This window comes from Paramisgurnus dabryanus, chromosome 1 (genome assembly GCF_030506205.2).
Source record: "Paramisgurnus dabryanus chromosome 1, PD_genome_1.1, whole genome shotgun sequence".
Classification (NCBI taxonomy): Eukaryota; Metazoa; Chordata; class Actinopteri; order Cypriniformes; family Cobitidae; genus Paramisgurnus; species Paramisgurnus dabryanus.
In genome coordinates this window covers 4,146,204-4,166,545 of record NC_133337.1, presented here as the reverse complement: position 1 = coordinate 4,166,545, position 20,342 = coordinate 4,146,204, and the positions used below count along the sequence as shown (strand labels likewise).

The following is a 20,342-nucleotide window of genomic DNA, read 5'->3' as shown; positions in this document are numbered from 1 at the left end:
TCTACGATGTTCTGATGCGGAGATATAAGGCTTTGTTTACTCTGTTGCTAGGGTACTGTATTTGGTTGCTAGGGAAAAAAATTGCATCCACTAGTGATTACCCTCCGAGTCATGAGTCAAACGGTCCAACCCCCGTGTCTCTACGATGTTCTGATGTGGAGATATAAGGCTTTGTTTACTCTGTTGCTAAGGTACTGTATTTGGTTGCTAGGGGCGTGGCTTGGGAGTGGCCAATGATGTGCCCAGTGATTACACTCCGAGTCACAAGTAAAACGGTCCAACCCCCGTGTCTCTACGATGTTCTGATGCGGAGATATAAGGCTTTGTTTACTCTGTTGCTAGGGTACTGTATTTGGTTGCTAGGGGCGTGGCTTGGGAGTGGCCAATTATGTGCCCAGTGATTACACTCCGAGTCACAAGTAAAACGGTCCAAACCCCGTGTTTCTACGATGTTCTGATGCGGAGATATAAGGCTTTGTTTATTCGGTTGCTAGGGTGCTCAAATTTGGTTGCTAGGGGCGTGGCTTGGGAGTGGCCAATGATGTGCCCAATTGTTACACCCCTAGTCACAAGTAAAACGGTCCAACCCCCGTGTCTCTACGATGTTCTGATGCCGAGATATAACTGTTTGTATTTTATGTTGCTAGGGTGCTCAAAAGTGGTTGCTAGGGGCGTGGCTTAGTAAGTCTGTAAGGATCCTGAGAGACTGATTGGATGCCTGAGTAAAATGAGCCCACCCCCATGTCTCTATGACACTGTGGTGCAAAGATATCCATCCGGGCATTTTATAATGGCAGTCTATGGTATAGGTTGCTAGGGTGCCCAAAATGGTTGCTATGGTAACCTTACACCCCATTGTGGGGGACGTCCTGACAGAGTCTAGCACCCTCTTCAAATTTAGTAACCCACATGTTTCTATGAAATCCTGGCTCGGACCTATGACCCGTCAAAATTTTTGCAATGTAAGTCTATGGGATTTTGCCCCATTGACTTTTCATTGGGGCACTTTTGGGCACCTCTTACACCCCAGGGGTACAACTTACACCCCATTGTGATCCATGTTCTTACAGAGCCTACCACCCTCTTCAAATGTTGTAACCCACATGTTTCTACAAAATCCTCGAGCGGAGCTATGACTCGTCAAAGTTGGGCGCAATGTTAAGTCAATGGGATTTTTTGGGTGGTTTTTCGCCCCCCTTTCGGAAATCCTGCACCCGATCGCTTATAAAAGTCATAGCACACCTCTCCTCAATAAGCCGGTCGATTTGAGCCCTAATTTATGGGTCTACGACAAAGCGTGCGGGACGAGTTACGCGCCGAAAAAGTGTCCAGAAAAAGAAGAATAATAATAATATCTTTGAGCAATAATAATAGTGATGCTTTGCATAAATGCAAGCACCACTAATAATAATAATAATAATAATAAGTATGCAAGATAGTAATAGTGATGCCTTGCATAAATGCAAGCACCACTAATAATATCTTTGAGCAATAATAATAGTGATGCTTTGCATAAATGCAAGCACCACTAATAATAATAATAACTAGATAGGTACATTTCCTGAAGAAAATGTGAGTGGTGCTTGCCGTGGCAAAATTCTGGGGAACATATATGATTATACTCCAAGCCAAAAGTAAAACGATCCAACTCCTGTGTCTCTACGATGTTCTGATGCGAAGATATTAGGCTTTGTTTACTCTGTTGCTAGGGTACTGTATTTGGTTGCTAGGGAAAAAATTGGCATCCCATAGTGATTACACTCTGAGTCACGAGTCAAACGGTCCAACCCCCATGTCTCTATGATGTTCTGATGTGGAGATATAAGGCTTTGTTTACTCTGTTGCTAGGGTACTGTATTTGGTTGCTAGGGGCGTGGCTTGGGAGTGGCCAATGATGTGCCCAGTGATTACACTCCGAGTCACAAGTAAAACGGTCCAACCCCCGTGTCTCTACGATGTTCTGATGCGGAGATATAAGGCTTTGTTTACTCTGTTGCTAGGGTACTGTATTTGGTTGCTAGGGGCGTGGCTTGGGAGTGGCCAATTATGTGCCCAGTGATTACACTCCGAGTCACAAGTAAAACGGTCCAACCCCCGTGTCTCTACGATGTTCTGATGCGGAGATATAAGGCTTTGTTTACTCTGTTGCTAGTGTACTGTATTTGGTTGCTAGGGGCGTGGCTTGGGAGTGGCCAATGATGTGCCCAGTGATTACACTCCGAGTCACAAGTAAAACGGTCCAAACCCCGTGTCTCTACGATGTTCTGATGCGGAGATATAAGGCTTTGTTTACTCTGTTGCTAGGGTACTGTATTTGGTTGCTAGGGGCGTGGCTTGGGAGTGGCCAATTATGTGCCCAGTGATTACACTCCGAGTCACAAGTAAAACGGTCCAACCCCTGTGTCTCTACGATGTTCTGATGCGGAGATATAAGGCTTTGTTTACTCTGTTGCTAGGGTACTGTATTTGGTTGCTAGGGGCGTGGCTTGGGAGTGGCCAATGATGTGCCCAGTGATTACACTCCGAGTCACAAGTAAAACGGTCCAAACCCCGTGTCTCTACGATGTTCTGATGCGGAGATATAAGGCTTTGTTTATTCGGTTGCTAGGGTGCTCAAATTTGGTTGCTAGGGGCGTGGCTTGGGAGTGGCCAATGATGTGCCCAATTGTTACACCCCTAGTCACAAGTAAAACGGTCCAACCCCCGTGTCTCTACGATGTTCTGATGCCGAGATATAACTGTTTGTATTTTATGTTGCTAGGGTGCTCAAAAGTGGTTGCTAGGGGCGTGGCTTAGTAAGTCTGTAAGGATCCTGAGAGACTGATTGGATGCCTGAGTAAAATGAGCCCACCCCCATGTCTCTATGACACTGTGGTGCAAAGATATTCATCCGGGCATTTTATAATGGCAGTCTATGGTATAGGTTGCTAGGGTGCCCAAAATGGTTGCTATGGTAACCTTACACCCCATTGTGGGGGACGTCCTGACAGAGTCTAGCACCCTCTTCAAATTTAGTAACCCACATGTTTCTATGAAATCCTGGCTCGGACCTATGACCCGTCAAAATTTTTGCAATGGTAAGTCTATGGGATTTTGCCCCATTGACTTTTCATTGGGGCACTTTTGGGCACCTCTTACACCCCAGGGGTACAACTTACACCCCATTGTGATCCATGTTCTTACAGAGCCTACCACCCTCTTCAAATGTTGTAACCCACATGTTTCTACAAAATCCTCGAGCGGAGCTATGACTCGTCAAAGTTGGGCGCAATGTTAAGTCAATGGGATTTTTTGGGTGGATTTTCGCCCCCCTTTCGGAAATCCTGCACCCGATCGCTTATAAAAGTCATAGCACACCTCTCCTCAATAAGCCGGTCGATTTGAGCCCTAATTTATGGGTCTACGACAAAGCGTGCGGGACGAGTTACGCGCCGAAAAAGTGTCCAGAAAAAGAATAATAATAATAACTAGATAGGTACATTTCCTGAAGAAAATGTGAGTGGTGCTTGCCGTGGCAAATTTCAGGGGACAATTTATGATTATACTCCAAGCCAAAAGTAAAACGGTCCAACCCCCGTGTCTCTACGATGTTCTGAAGCAGAGATATAAGGCTTTGTTTACTCTGTTGCTAGGGTACTGTATTTGGTTGCTAGGGGAAAAAATGGCATCCACTAGTGATTACCCTCCGAGTCACGAGTCAAACGGTCCAACCCCCATGTCTTTACGATGTTCTGATGCGGAGTTATAAGGCTTTGTTTACTCTGTTGCTAGGGTACTGTATTTGGTTGCTAGGGGCGTGGCTTGGGAGTGGCCAATGATGTGCCTAGTGATTACACTCCGAGTCACAAGTAAAACGGTCCAACCCCCGTGTCTCTACGATGTTCTGATGTGGAGATATAAGGCTTTGTTTACTCTGTTGCTAGGGTACTGTATTTGGTTGCTAGGGGCGTGGCTTGGGAGTGGCCAATGATGTGCCTAGTGATTACACTCCGAGTCACAAGTAAAACGGTCCAACCCCCGTGTCTCTACGATGTTCTGATGCGGAGATATAAGGCTTTGTTTACTCTGTTGCTAGGGTACTGTATTTGGTTGCTAGGGGCGTGGCTTGGGAGTGGCCAATTATGTGCCCAGTGATTACACTCCGAGTCACAAGTAAAATGGTCCAACCCCCGTGTCTCTACGATGTTCTGATGCGGAGATATAAGGCTTTGTTTACTCTGTTGCTAGGGTACTGTATTTGGTTGCTAGGGGCGTGGCTTGGGAGTGGCCAATGATGTGCCTAGTGATTACACTCCGAGTCACAAGTAAAACGGTCCAACCCCCGTGTCTCTACGATGTTCTGATGTGGAGATATAAGGCTTTGTTTACTCTGTTGCTAGGGTACTTTATTTGGTTGCTAGGGGCGTGGCTTGGGAGTGGCCAATGATGTGCCTAGTGATTACACTCCGAGTCACAAGTAAAACGGTCCAACCCCCGTGTCTCTACGATGTTCTGATGCGGAGATATAAGGCTTTGTTTACTCTGTTGCTAGGGTACTGTATTTGGTTGCTAGGGGCGTGGCTTGGGAGTGGCCAATTATGTGCCCAGTGATTACACTCCGAGTCACAAGTAAAATGGTCCAACCCCCGTGTCTCTACGATGTTCTGATGCGGAGATATAAGGCTTTGTTTACTCTGTTGCTAGGGTACTGTATTTGGTTGCTAGGGGCGTGGCTTGGGAGTGGCCAATGATGTGCCCAGTGATTACACTCCGAGTCACAAGTAAAACGGTCCAAACCCCGTGTCTCTACGATGTTCTGATGCGGAGATATAAGGCTTTGTTTATTCGGTTGCTAGGGTGCTCAAATTTGGTTGCTAGGGGCGTGGCTTGGGAGTGGCCAATGATGTGCCCAATTGTTACACCCCTAGTCACAAGTAAAACGGTCCAACCCCCGTGTCTCTACGATGTTCTGATGCCGAGATATAACTGTTTGTATTTTATGTTGCTAGGGTGCTCAAAAGTGGTTGCTAGGGGCGTGGCTTAGTAAGTCTGTAAGGATCCTGAGAGACTGATTGGATGCCTGAGTAAAATGAGCCCACCCCCATGTCTCTATGACACTGTGGTGCAAAGATATCCATCCGGGCATTTTATAATGGCAGTCTATGGTATAGGTTGCTAGGGTGCCCAAAATGGTTGCTATGGTAACCTTACACCCCATTGTGGGGGACGTCCTGACAGAGTCTAGCACCCTCTTCAAATTTAGTAACCCACATGTTTCTATGAAATCCTGGCTCGGACCTATGACCCGTCAAAATTTTTGCAATGGTAAGTCTATGGGATTTTGCCCCATTGACATTTCATTGGGGCACTTTTGGGCACCTCTTACACCCCAGGGGTACAACTTACACCCCATTGTGATCCATGTTCTTACAGAGCCTACCACCCTCTTCAAATGTTGTAACCCACATGTTTCTATAAAATCCTCGAGCGGAGCTATGACTCGTCAAAGTTGGGCGCAATGTTAAGTCAATGGGATTTTTTGGGGGGTTTTTCGCCCCCCTTTCGGAAATCCTGCACCCGATCGCTTATAAAAGTCATAGCACACCTCTCCTCAATAAGCCGGTCGATTTGAGCCCTAATTTATGGGTCTACGACAAAGCGTGCGGGACGAGTTACGCGCCGAAAAAGTGTCCAGAAAAAGAAGAATAATAATAATAATATCTTTGAGCAATAATAATAGTGATGCTTTGCATAAATGCAAGCACCACTAATAATAATAAATATGAGCAATAGTAATAGTGATGCCTTGCATAAATGCAAGCACCACTAATAATAATAATAATAATAAGTTTAAGTGCAACAACAGTATGTTGGCTTTCTCAAGCCAACATAATAAGTTTAAGTGCAACAACAGTATGTTGGCTTTCTCAAGCCAACATAATAATAACTAGATATTAAAATTTGAAGACAAACTTTATGTTGGCTTGAAAAAGCGAGTCTGAACATTTTTAACAATTTCACAGGATAAACGTTTACTTGAGAAGTTTAGTTTAGTCTAGCTGTTTGCATGTTTTAGTATGATGCTAGCATGATTAAACAAAGTTACCATGACTTAACATGAAGCTAACACGATTTAACATCATTTAACAAAGTTAACATTATGTTAGCATAATTTAGAATGAAGTTAGCATGATTTAGCATAAAGTTAGCATGATTTACTACAAAGCTATAGCCTATAGTTTAGCATGAAGCTCCCTGCTGAAAAAACTGCATCACACCAGCATGGACCAGCGTGGAAATTATGCTGGTTTGATGCTGGTTTAGCTGGTGGTTTCAAGCACCAAAACACAACATATGCTGGTCTTGCTGGTATGACCAGCATGGGATGCTGGTGCTACTGCTTGTTTGGTGCTGGTTTAGCTGGTGCTAATGCTGGTGCTGATGCTGGTTTAGCTTGTGTTCAGTAGCTAACCAGCACCAAAACACAACATACTGTATGCTGGTCTTGCTGGTATGCTGCTTTGTTCAGCAGGGCTAGCTTGATTTAATATGAGGCTAGCTAGGATGATTAGCTAGGATGCTGCTATGCAGTTGCTATGTAATTGTTAGCTACAAGATCAGAGTATGCAGTAAACATGAAGGTTTTGATGCTTGAAACTTCAATATATTTAAATTCATTATTAGTTGGGAAAACATTTATGCAGCATTTTTCGGACAATAATGTAATGCATAATGATATTCATGTTTTTTTTACATCTGGGAACTGATACACAGTATACTTTAATGCACACTGCTGTTGTTTTTATGTGAATATTGATGCATCTTTTCCTTTATCTATGTTTTAGACAAGATAAATAGGATGTTGACCTTTGATTTTTCCCAGCTGGTGCTTTACTGCAACATCTATGTGAATTGTTTGCCATTTAAGAGGTTCACAAATAGTCACTAGGATAATGACACTGATGAAAGTGTGTCTGTACCTATTGATTGAAACCTTTATTGCCCCGAAGGGAATTTGTTCTGCACTCAAGGAAGCCACATTAACAAACATCCAACGACATTGCAAACATAAAAAAACAAAACATAAACAACACAAGACAATAATAATAGCAATAATAATGGCCTAAAATATGTCCAATATCTAAATAAATCGATAGCTAATTAAAAATGTCTAATTAAAAATGTCTATAAAAAATTATTTTTTGTGCCTCTGTCTGATCTGTTCAGTAACTGAATGCTCCTCGGTACAAATGACGTAATGGCACGTTTCGTTTTTGTTGATGGCATTCAAAATCTACATCCAGATGGGAGTAAGAAGAACTCTAAGAAAAGTGGGTGGGATGGATCATCCAGTATCCTCAATGCCAGATTGAGGGTATACTGGTCTGTAAGATTGGAGATGGTTTTAACATCAGATCCAGTAATTTTTCTGCCCATTTTAGTCACCTTATCCAGCATATTCCTGTTCTATCAGTGCCATCTTATCACTGTGTAATATTTTAGGCCAGAGCTTCCCAAACTTAACACTGGTAAGCCCCCCAAAAAACATAGCAAAAGCTCCACAACCCCCCCCCCCCCCATTTGTAGTATAACATATATTTTTAATAAAGCCGATTGTCTCTTTGCACATTACCAACATTTAATAACCAGTTTTTAAGAATCTCATGTGAATCATGAGAACTATGGAAAGTATTTTATATTCTGTTGAAAGATGACGTGAAAATTCTTTACAAATAAATGAAGAGTCTCGTTGCAAAATGAGATAAATCCATTTTTTTACATTTTTGTGAAAATATGTTTATTATTATGTTATCATGTTATTATTTTGTTTTATGGTGCTACTTAGCTGTATTTTTTAAGTTATGAAGGTTTAAATCAAAACAAAACAACTGCAGTTGAATTGAAATTAATTGGAATGCACAACCAAAAAACAAGATTTCTGAACAATTAAAAAAATGGTGGTTATCTCGTTTTGCAACGAAACTCTTCATATATAAAACCATAACACTACATACTTTCTGCATAGTATTTACCATTATAACACAAAGGGGTGGTTTCCCGGACAGGGATTAGACTAGTCCTAGACTAAAATAAATATAAGAGCTGTCCAAACTGAAAACAACATGCACTGACATATCTTAAAATACATCAGTGCCCTTTGTTTTTCCTTAAAATGCACGCCAGTATGTTTTTAGTAAGGCATGTTTATTCAAACTAGTTATATTTCATAATTAAACTAAGGCCTTGTCCTGTCTTAAGCTAATCCCAGTCTGGGAAACCACCCAAAAGTGTGTAACAGAAGCTACATAGCTCACAAATAGTTCATAAATCTATTGCAATGAATTACATAATATGTTAAAAAATATAAAAAAAATATATAAAAACGTTTAAGCAATGTATCTCACCTCAGTATAATAAAAAAATGAAATAAATATAAACAAATATACAATATATACATAAATACGGTTTAATATCACATGATTTTTTTATTTAGCCTAGTCAAGGTCCCCCGCAGTACTGCGACGGCCCACTGGGGGACAGCGGCCCACAGTTTGGGAAGCACTGTTTAAGGCAAAGAATTTATCAATTTATTGTAGAATTGTCCATTTTGGGCATTTCTCAAAGTTAATCAATTAAATAAAATAACGAACAAAATGATAAGCATTTTATATATATAAGAGCAAATGAGTTCATATGGCCATTGATAACATTATATTTATTTTATTTTCATTTATATTACTGTTTAAGGAAGCTTTTCTTGTTTTATTATTTTTAATATTATGGTTTAATATTGTCTGCCCAGTATCCAAAGCTCAAATGTGATCATATTTTATATATATTTTTGAAATACTTTTGTTACACGAGTATTCAGGTATTAGGTAACATCACGTGATTAATTCAAACCAATGAGACGACAGCTTTGGACGAGAGTCTGGGGCACGTTCAATCTCACACCGGTGCGCAACGTTTTGCTACGATTTCCGGGTTGAACGACATGTTTCCTGGAAACGGTGTGCAACGGAATGCAACAGGTTTTAGAAGCGTTTTCTCTTGTTTGGTGGGTGTGTCAGAAATGTCGGTCCAATCAGCGGCAAGATGTATAAAACCACGCGATAGTAAAGAGACAGCTCGCTCAATGGGTTCAAGTTGGAATGTTGTCTTTCATTCTGGACAGCAAGGTCAGTGACTGAAACATTGAGGGTATTTTACAGTAATAAACACACATTTATAACGATTTCATCAGGCTTTAGAGACATTTAAAAAAGAACACAAAGAATGGCCTCTCAGCTACCGTAGTTGCAACTCTTGCGTCATCACAACAGGGTGTTCAATGCATCACCGTTTCAGTTTAATAAACGTTGTGCAACGTTTTGTCGGGGCTGAACGCAGCCCTGTATAGCTAATGAGCTTGCTTCCGGTAACTTCTCGCTGGTTTTGCCTTCACTGAGCGAGCGCCACTTTCTCAGCTATCTCTTGAGGTAGGTCAAATTTCCTCATAAAAGTCTTAAAATTTCACAGACAGACGGTGGATTAATCAATTTGATGATTTTAAATATGTCGATTGTTAATTTAGATGAGTGTAATATTACTTACGTTTAAACAATAAAGAAATATAACGGATTATCTTCTGCTATCATTGTTTTCTGAGGTAAATTATGCGTTGGAAAAAAACAAACGGATAGTTCAAATAATTGTAGCCTAAGAAATTGTGGCTAAAGCCCATTTTTATTGTTTATATGATTTTAGTTTGATATATTGTTAATGTGAACCGTTAAACGGACGGACCGACCGAACAATTTCAGTGAGGGAAAAGGTAACCGTTAACTTAAGTGGTTGTCAGACACTCAGGCGTGTGCCTGTTTTTGGTAACAAAAATCAACTTAACCGAGGTTATATGGATGGTAGTAACAACCATTTAAGTTGTGGACTAACATATGCAATTATATATAATAAATGCATGGTGTCGTCTATAGAAGAATAACATAACGTTACGTTACTCGAAGCTACAGTGACAACTGCAGGCGAGGCTTTACTTAAATGCCTTGTTTGTTCATGAGTTTTTGACCTGTTTCATATTTTATCATAGTTTTTACGTTCATTTTGAAGTTATGGTAACTTAACTTATTTGTTTAAGATACGTTTGGTAGGCGCGAACATAGATATGTATATAAATGCTAGATGGCTCAAGGCGGAGTCCCTAACGGCATCACCTGGCGGCCATCTTACGACAGGGCGCTCGCTCACTCGTAGCATTGAGTTTAATGGTGCAGGTACTTTTAAATGACCATAACTTGCTCAATTTTCTACCGATTTCCAAACGGTTTGGATTTTTACAAACGTTATTAACGTGGCTATAATTTAAGCAAGTTATGGTCATTTAAAAGTACCTGCATCATTAAAACTCAATGCTACGAGTGAGCGAGCGCCCTGTCCTAAGATGGCCGCCAAAATGCGGACGTTGCACTCAATTGGCCAGCAGCGCAGACGAGCTTTATAGCGTTTTCATCACGTTACATTTAGAAAGATTAAAGATTTGAATTGGTTATACTAAAAAGGAATAATATCATGTATTTTATAATACAATTTATTAAATATTTCATACATTTGACAGTTTTTTATTAGGGTATTTCTTTTAAAATATAGCCTGTCTTTTTCTCTTTTTTTCTTTACTGGTTGTTTTAAAAATGTAATGTTTGCATACATAAATAAATAAATATTATACATATAATATGATTCATACTGTAAAAATAATTGACTTACCATTAAGAACAATACAGATACATTACAGAAATGCACACATATACATCTCAGTAGCCATTAAAACTTTAAATATATAAATAATAAAACCTATAACGTGATAAAAACGCCATAAAAACACTACACTGAAGGGAAAAATAGGGGGAACAGACTTCGACACAACACCGGTAACCCGTAACTCACGAGTTCAAAACCACGACTCACGACTCTGAACTGGGAGTACATCGATCTAGTACGAGTTCACGGGTGGGAAGTCACGGGTTTGACTGCCGTTCCAGTGCACTTTCACCGGTAGAAGGTTGTAAAAACACGAGTTACAGGCTGCCTGGAACGCATAGGGTCGTGAGTCGTGGTTTTGAAGTCGTAACTCACGAGTTTAAAAGCCTGCCTGGAACGCAGCATTAGCTTCACTGTTATTTTAATTGCGAGAGACGAAAAAATGTTTGAACAAAGAGCCTAGGTAGGGGGAAGTACACAAAATACATGCGGTTTTTTCTAGTGTAATGTTTATTAATATGTTGGAGGCAATTCCTCAAAATCTACTTTATAAAATATACTATTGTAAACAGAATATGGTTGGTATGTCAACCCTTATGATTTGATAATAATGTATGTTTTTTTTTTTCTCTTTCCCCTGTACTTTTGTTACATCATTTTTTTGCTGTCTAGACATTTTTGTGGTAAGTCATTTATATAACAATCTCTGTTGCAACATAATACTTTTTTTCTGAACAGTTAACCTTGCACATGATATTTAAATAGTAATGTTTAATTTTTCTTTCTTTTGCTCTTTTGAAAACTTTAACTGCTTTAGCTAAGTAAGTATTATTTTTGAATGTCAAATTCTTACTAAATGTACAAGTTGTGACATATTTTATTTAGATATTTAGTGACCATTTCTTTTTCTTCTGTTTGATTTTCTATAGACCTCAGCCAAATTCCTGGTTTTGCTGGGCAACAGCACCTATTTAATACAATTTTTTATAGCGAACCCAAAGGCTCTTTTCAGAGCCATCCACATTGCGTCACTGGTAAGTCATTTTCAATTACTTTTGAATCAGTAATTGCCTAATGACATTATAACATTGTTTTTCTGTTAATGTAACAGATATTGTTTACCAATGTTTATTGTTGTTTGTCAGTTTTGGCCATTTCAGCATGTTTGAAATAGGGGTGTAACGGTTCAAATTACTCACGTTTCGGTGCGTATCACGGCTTAGGGTCACAGTTTCAGTACACATTGGTCACAACAGGCTGCTTTACAAAAATAAAAACCTAAGCCGTTTTTAACCTCTGCCAAAATCAACATTTTCACTTAAGAGCACTTGTATTATTATACTATATACCAGCTTTACTGTGCAATTCAATATGAACATAAAATAGCTTAGAACACTGGATTACTTTTTATATTATATGCCGCTATCTTCAAGTTTTTTTTGCAAGAAGATAGGTTTGTTAAAATTCAAACACAGAAGGCAATTTGTGCTGTTTCTGTCTCACCTGCGATCGTGTGCTATCAACAAAACCCTGGTGATGACGTGTAAGGGACTCGTCATATTAGATGTATTGCCTTAGGCACAGCACTTGCGAATTTTACAGTTTTGTCCACATTTTCTTGAGCATCGCTGCTGCAGTAGACTTAAATGCAGCTGGGGATGACTCTGTTAGCGTCTTTTCTCCTTCGTTTGCCGTGCTAAACGGTCTGTGAAACACACAAACACGCGAGGATGAACTGTGAGGTTGGCAACAAATTTGCATACTTCGAGTTGATTGGACAGGTACTCTCACCTTAACACATGCAGAGATTATTCAGAACCATACATTAGCTTTTTTATGCATCGTTTTTTCACCAAACTATAATAGAAATGTGCGGTCGAATTAAACACGGTGCACGTGCGTCCCAAACTGTGGGCGGAAAACAGGACGATTCGATTCTTTACTGAGAACCGTTACACTCCTAGTTTGAAAGTAAAACTGACTTTATTGAAGATGTACTCCACCTTCAGAAATAAAAATTATAGATTTTTTTACTTAGCCCCATCTAAGTCATCTAAGGTGTTTATGCCTTTTTTTCATCAGCTGAACACAATCAGAGTTCTAATTATTAATATACTGGCTCCTTTTTGCTTTGTAATAAGTTTGATCATGGACCAAACATTTACGATCTCAAAAAAGTCCATCCATCCATCCATCATTAAAGTAATCCATATACAACCCAGTGGTTTAATAAATGTATTTAGAAGCAAAGTATAAGGTTTATAAGAAAAAGTTTAGTTCTGAGCACTTTTAGTGATTAGTTACATATACGTTAGCCTGGTTAGCCAGACCTACATCAAGATGTAAGGTCTGGCAACTCTTCACACAAACGGCTCAATGCAAGGGGCGGGATATAAGGTTGTCCCTCAAAATGCCTCTGCACGCAATAGGATAGCGCTATGACGGATCAGAGCAACGAAGAAGGTGACGTAGTTACCGTAACCAGTTGGCAAAACTCCAAACACATCTGTCTTGCTAAAAACTGACTTCAGTAGGGTTTATTTGCTCTTCTCTCAAAGAAAAACATAAGTCTAAGTCCTCCAGAGTCGCGGCCAAAGCCGCTTCAAAAGAAAGCTGTTCGCCAGCAGCAGCAGCCATTCTCTGTTTTCAAGTAGGAACCGTTGCAGCTCTGTCGTCATCATGTTAAGCCCGCCCCACAGACGCTACACACGATGTGATTGGCCTGACCAAATTTTGGTTTTTGGACCGGTTAAGTGTATTGTGAGTGCCTAGACTAAACCCTGGCAGCAAATATATTTTGCGGCCGCTAGGGTGCGTCTAGATTTCTAGGCTACATATACGTAATTTTATAAAACAAAATCAACTATAGATTTAAATATAGTGGTATGTAAAATCTTATTGGTTCTTGTGTTTCATCATGAGTTGTGACAAAACTGACAGTCGTTAGACACTAAATGTATTATTGTCTGTTTATTTAAGGTATGTTTTGTAACTAAAAGGTCAAAATATGAATTGTTTTTTTATTAACCCACTGGATACATTAAATTTTGATTACTTTAATAATGGATGGATGCAGTTTTTGGAGCTTCTAAACATTTGGTCTCTGATCAGAGCCATTACAAAGCAAGGAACAGCCAGGGTATTATTTAATATAGGTCTGGTTGTATTCAACTGAACAAAGCAAGACAAACATCTTGGATGACAAGGGGGTGAGTTAAAAAAAAATTTAATTCTGAAGGTGGCATTTTACAGTTTAGGTTCTATTGTGTTGCCTGATGCGATAATTTATTAAATTAACAATCTTTACATTAATACCACAGGAAAGGGAATATTTTGAACAGGAATATCATATAATGAATTGTTTATTCTGAAGCATATGTGACTAACTAGATCATTTTGGGTACGACTAAATAAGATCAAGACTTAATTTTTACCAATTATTATAGGACAGCAGAAACACTGAAGTTTGAATGACATAATACTGCACATTGTGGACCTTTGTATTTAGAAACTATTTAGACCCCCAACACAGTTCAATTTTGTTAGGTCTCAATCTGATACTACAATAATCCCCCCCCTCTTATTATTAATCTGCACTTAGTACCCCATTATGAGAAACTGAAAACAGGATTTGGAAATGTCTAAATGTATTTAAAAGAAGAAAAAAAAATGAAATTATTCAGACACTTTACTTGGTAGTTAGTTGAAGCACTTTTTGCAGCAAGTACAGCCTCGAGTCTTTTTGGGAATGACGCAACAAGCTTTGCACATCTGGATTGAAGGAATTTCTGCCATTCTTCCTTTTAAATCCTTTCAAGCTCAGTGAGTTTGGATGTGAACTGTCGGCTGACAGCCGTTTTCAGGTCTCTCCAGAGATGCTTGGTGAGGTTGAAGTCAGGGCTTTGGTTGGTCCACTTCTCACATAGTTGTCCCTAAACCACTACTGTGTTGTCCTTGTTCTTTGCTTAGGGTCATTTTCATAAGGTTTTAGTGAGGATATCTCAGTGGACTCGAGTCAAGGTGTAGAAAATCTCGGCATTGATCAACACAAATAAATGGCACCTAAACAAAATTTCTAGTGTTATTGCAAAGGGTCTGAATACTTAAGTAAATGTGAAATTATTTTTTTCCTTTAAAACATTTTACAGAAATGTCTTAAATTCAGTTTTCACTTTGTCATTATGGGGTACTAGATGTTGATTAATGAGAATGATTTAAATTCTTTTTTTTTTTTTGAGTCAGAAGATTTTAATTAGGCCTTGAAAAGCTGCATCTGACATGGGACTTTTATTAACACACCCCCAGGTTCACAGACAAGGTTTAGTAAAACACATCTTAAGATATGCCAGTGCCATTGATTTGTCTTATGATACACACCAGTAATGTCTTCTTCAAAGGAGTGCTTTTTAAAGATGCTTAATAGGCTTGTCTGTGAAACCAGTCCACAGTGTTTAATATTGTGACAACTGCATTATCTTTGGAAAGTAATATAATTTTAAATTCTTGAGGTGTATATAAATTATTAAAAGGATTAATGCAAACATAACAAATTTGCAAATAAAGTAAAGGGGTTTAAGTACTTTCTAAATACACTGTAAATGTGGTCATGCCTACTTTGAACTAATTTGTCGTTTTTGTTGATTTTGTTTTTCCTAGATTGGACATCTAATTCATCTTTGTAAGTAACAGTTACATATTTCACATTTAAAGCATTAGTTCATCAGCTTACCCCCAGGCTGTCCAAGATGTAGGTGAATTTGTAATTTTAAATTCTTGAGGTATATATAAATTATAAAAAGGATTAATGCAAACATAACAAATTTGCAAATAAAGTAAAGGGGTTTAAGTACTTTCTAAATACACTGTAAATGTGGTCATGCCTACTTTGAACTAATTTGTCGTTTTTGTTGATTTTGTTTTTCCTAGATTGGACATCTAATTCATCTTTGTAAGTAACAGTTACATATTTCACATTTAAAGCAATAGTTCATCTTATGTTTATCAGCTTACCCCCAGGCCATCCAAGATGTAGGTGAATTTGTTTCTTCAGTAAAACACAAATATAGATTTTTAACTCCCAACTGTTTCAGTCTGTCAGATGTATAATGCATGTGGGTGGTAACAAAACTTGATAGAGGAATGTACAGACAAATCCAAATTAAACTCTGCGGCTCATGACGACAACTCAATGTCCTAAGACATGAAACGATCGGTTTGTGCAAGAAACCGAAAAGTATTTATATAATTTTTTTACCTTCAATACAGCACTATGCCTAAAGGAGTACGTGTGTGCACATCTTCTTCTTGGTGTTTAAGGGTGGGTTGCAAACCAACTTCATAAGAGCATACCGCCACCTACTATATCGGTGCCCCGTATAGTGCTTATGCACCTTCATGCAGTGCACCCGATACAATAGGTGGCAGTATGCACCTATGAAGTTGGTTCGCAACCTGTTGGTTCAGTTTTATCTCTTAGTACATTGATGTGTCGTCACGAGCCGCAGAGTTATTTTTCTCTATCAAATTTTGATACCATCCACATGCATATTCACTGAGAGACTAAACGGTTGGAGTTAAAAATCTACATTTGTGTTTTACTGAAGAAACAAAGTCACCTACAATTTGGATGGCCTGATGGTAAGCTGATAAACATAAAAATTTTATTTTTAGACAAACTATTGCTTTAACAATGGGGGAGAGATGACTGGGATTTTATTAAAATAATTTTCCTAAGGCTGAATAATATTACTCAACATAAAATTTGTACAGATTAAAAAATTACTACATATCACATAACCTGGCTGTCAGAATATTGCGCATTACATGCCCAAAACATAAGATCATACATCGTCCTGCTGTCTAGTCAATCTGAACACAACAAACCCATGTGTAGTCACATCCTTGTTTCTGCCAAAATGGCAAAGCCAATATGGTTTAAAGGTAGTATCTAGTAACTGCAATGCACAATTGATTTTCACTGCCTGGTTACTTAATGACCTCATGAAGGAACATACACTATTAAATTTAATCAGCAGTTTGCATGGAAATATGAAAAATATTATATGATTTTAAAAGAAGAAATCAGAGTCAGTTTGTGTCATACACTTAACACTCTGTACAGAGCATCAGCTTTTGACTGCCCCACCCTTAACAGAATGGACATACAGACTGGACCTATATTCTGTGTAACCAAGATAATATAATTCAGCCTTTTCAAAAACTGATATTGGAGTGTATTTTTAATATGATCTTAATACTTTGAGTTTAAAACAAAAATTTTAACTTATTTTTGCCCTGCAGTATGTTTTGTACAATTAAGTATTTACTGTTAATCATTCTGTAATATGCGTGCTTTTTTTGACTTTAGAATGTAACTAACTTGTTTTTTTTTCTCTTTGTGTTGTGTTTGTTTGTTATGTCCTGTCCTGACCTTTATATACATTTTCTTTCAAACTTTTATCTTGCTAAAATCATTGCTTCTCTTCTATTCTGTACTTTTACTTCACAAAAACCTGGCTGCACATTTCAAAACGTTGCTGCTTTGCTTGCTTGCTTGCTTCCTCTTCAAACGCAAACTGCATTTAAACACTGCAAAACATGCAATGCATACCCAAGCAGCTTGCCTCTTAAAAACTGCCAGGAAACCCAAAAAAACACCGATTCAACTAAAAAAAAAAGCCTATAATTTCTACCCAAAAAAAACGACCCATTTTTTTACCCCACCCAGCCAATCTGTTGCCCTAACCCCAAAACACTGACTTTCCCCAAAACAGAACGTCCCTTTAACTTTTTGCTTTGACAGAAAGAGTAAGAGCAGAACTACCTACAGCTCCAGTGTGCCCTGCTGCCTTGAGTGTCTTCACAAAGCAACGTTGATTAGAGGACTGCGTTGGGAAATCAACACCATCAACACACACAATAATTTACTATAGTTTTAAAATTACATAATTCCTGTAGTCTTTTGGACTGCTTATAATAGATAATACACATTACAGTACTTTTAAAAGTCATTAATATATCAGTAAAAAAAAATTGTTTTTGCAAGTTCATCTTTGAAACGTATTACATTTATATCTGAGTCTTATCACATTTGCCTATACTCTACTAATTAATTGCATTAGTAATATTGCCTTTGGTTATCATTTCTGTAAAATATTGGGGTTAACAGTTCAACAGTTCCATTGCTATAGTCTTGTGTGTTTGTATATCTAATTTCTTGACTGTTTTAACGGTGAAATTTTAGTACAGTACTTTAATATATCAGTAAAATATTCTAAGTTTGACTGTTATTGTAACTGCTATTTGAATAGACTACGTTTAAAGGTCATTAAAATATTTTGGTTTGCCAAGTTCCTCTTTGAATCTTACCACATTGTAACATTTACCTTTATTAATTGATTGCATTACTGATATTGCTTTTGGTTAACATTTTTGTACAATATAGGGGTTGACGGTGTTTAACAGTATAACAGTTCAATTGCTATAGTTTTGTGTGTTCGTATATTTAATTTGTTGACTTGTTACTGAAATTTCAGTCCTGTACTTTAAAAGCTAATTAATATATCAGTAATATATTTAAAGTTTAACTCTTGTTGTAATTGATATTTGAGTGCAGTACATTTAAAGGTAATTAAAATATCAGTAAAGTATTTTGGTTTGGCAAGTTCATATTTGAATCTTACCACGTTGTAACGTTTGCCTTTACTAATTGGTTGCATTACTGGCATTGCCTTTAGTTAACATTTTATAATTCAGTGAAATACAAAGGGTTGACGGTATAACAGTTACATTGTGTGTATGTAAATACAGTAGTTTGACACTTGTTACTGTGGTATACTAGCATAACGTATAATAAGCATTAATATTCATTGAGTGGGTCTTTGTATTTGTTATTAAGGTTTTATCCGGAAAATTTGCACTTGTTTAACATACGAAAGGTACTTTGCTATAAACAGATCTTTAGATTTCTAACACCTGTTCCATCGTCATGCCACGTAAAGGTAAACGAAGTGAAGCCCAGAAGCAGCGCAGAAAGGTAGAAGCTTCACTGTGCATTAACTCCGTGTCAAGTGCGAGTGACGTAAGCCCAGACGTGCTCTCTGTTACGGCGTCCCACTGTCAAAGTGACCCGAGGTACGGTATTTATTCGAGAGGCCAATAGTGCACGTGCAATTCCTTAATGTTTCTCGCGGTGCACAACGAACGTAATGAGCTGAACAGTTTGGAATTAGATGACATTTTAAAGAAAGGTGATGCTTTGTACACTCTTGTCAAGCAAACACTACAGAGTAAAGGACAATTTCGGAGTAATTTCCTTGATTTTGATGAGCTACCGGATAAACTTGAGACAAACTTGTGCTCTTACAACATCATTAAACATGGCCAGAGGTTTGGATTACTAAGAGATGCACCTGCACTAGGCAGCTATGACAACCTCGAGAATACTCTGCAATGTCTCAGAAGTGAAATCAGCAACTGCCTGTTTTTGTGTGGACTTTATTGTGTTGCTTTGTTTAGAGATCGCTCAGGGAGGTTTGGATTTTTTGATTCACACTGCAGAACACCAGATGGCATGTCTACTAATGATGGCACGGGTACTGCTGTAATGTTGACATTTTCACGTTTAGAAGACATGATAGAGAGACTGTTGCTGTTGTTTCAAGGGTGTTTCCAGTTAAGCGATAACGTGCAATTTGATCTGCTGCCAGTATCATTCACAAGCACAACAGTATGTACTGATGTCTCCATGGAGTATCTTGATAACATAGAGCCGTGTGTAGCATCTCAAATATCTGCAAAACAATTTCTGTCCACTAATGACCAATGTGCACCTGCTACATCGTCACAAAAGCAAATTCAGGTAATAAATCCAGTTCAGTGGCCAGTCAACACAACAGATGAAGATGAAATGGAGATTCAAACTACTGTATCTGACAATTTGGACAGAGACAAAAATGTTCAATTAAATAAACTTTCTCATAGCATCTCAAAAGATTCCTCAATTCAAATTATATTGTCAGATCCAAATGATCAGTGTGTGAAAACATTTGAATTGCATCAACAATCAAAAAAGCTTAACAAATCCAGAAGGCGCAAGCATTATAAGATAAAATGGCACCAAAAAATGGATTTAAAACAAGATAGGAAACAGACAAAAAAAACTGAGCATTACAAAACAAGTACAGAATACAAGGAAAGACATAACCAAGCAAAGAAGAACCGTTATCAAACTAATACGTTTTACAAGGAAAAGCACAAACAAGCCATTAAAAACAAATATAAAAAATCTGAAGAATATAAGAATAAAAAAAAAAAATTGTGCCATTATGAATTATAGGAATAATGAGGAATACAGAGATAAAAAAAAGAGAAAAATAATCAGCAGTTACAGTAGTAATGCACAATTCAGGGAGAGACAAAAAAACTATGTCATTAGAAATTATATAATGGATCAGAATTTCAGAGAGAGACAAAAATCCTATGTCATAAGAAATTACAGAATGGATCAGCATTTTAGAGAGAGACAAAAATCCTATGTCATAAGAAATTACATAATGGATGACTATTTCAGGGAGAGACAAAAATCCTATGTCATAAGAAATTACAGA

The 20,342-nt window shown here is 38.1% G+C and overlaps 1 protein-coding gene and 1 long non-coding RNA gene across 2 annotated transcripts in view; both read left to right on the top strand.

Annotated features, from left to right (window-relative positions):
* glt8d2 (glycosyltransferase 8 domain containing 2) overlaps positions 1 to 20,342 on the top strand; it is a 299,936-nt gene that overhangs the window by 133,952 nt on the left and 145,642 nt on the right. The gene's annotated exons all lie outside the window — the stretch shown is intronic.
* LOC135739264 (uncharacterized) lies at positions 11,367 to 18,173 on the top strand. The gene is made up of 5 exons (XR_012337218.1): positions 11,367 to 11,555; positions 11,664 to 11,768; positions 15,391 to 15,412; positions 15,661 to 15,682; positions 17,350 to 18,173. It is a non-coding gene; the product is annotated as an uncharacterized lncRNA (long non-coding RNA).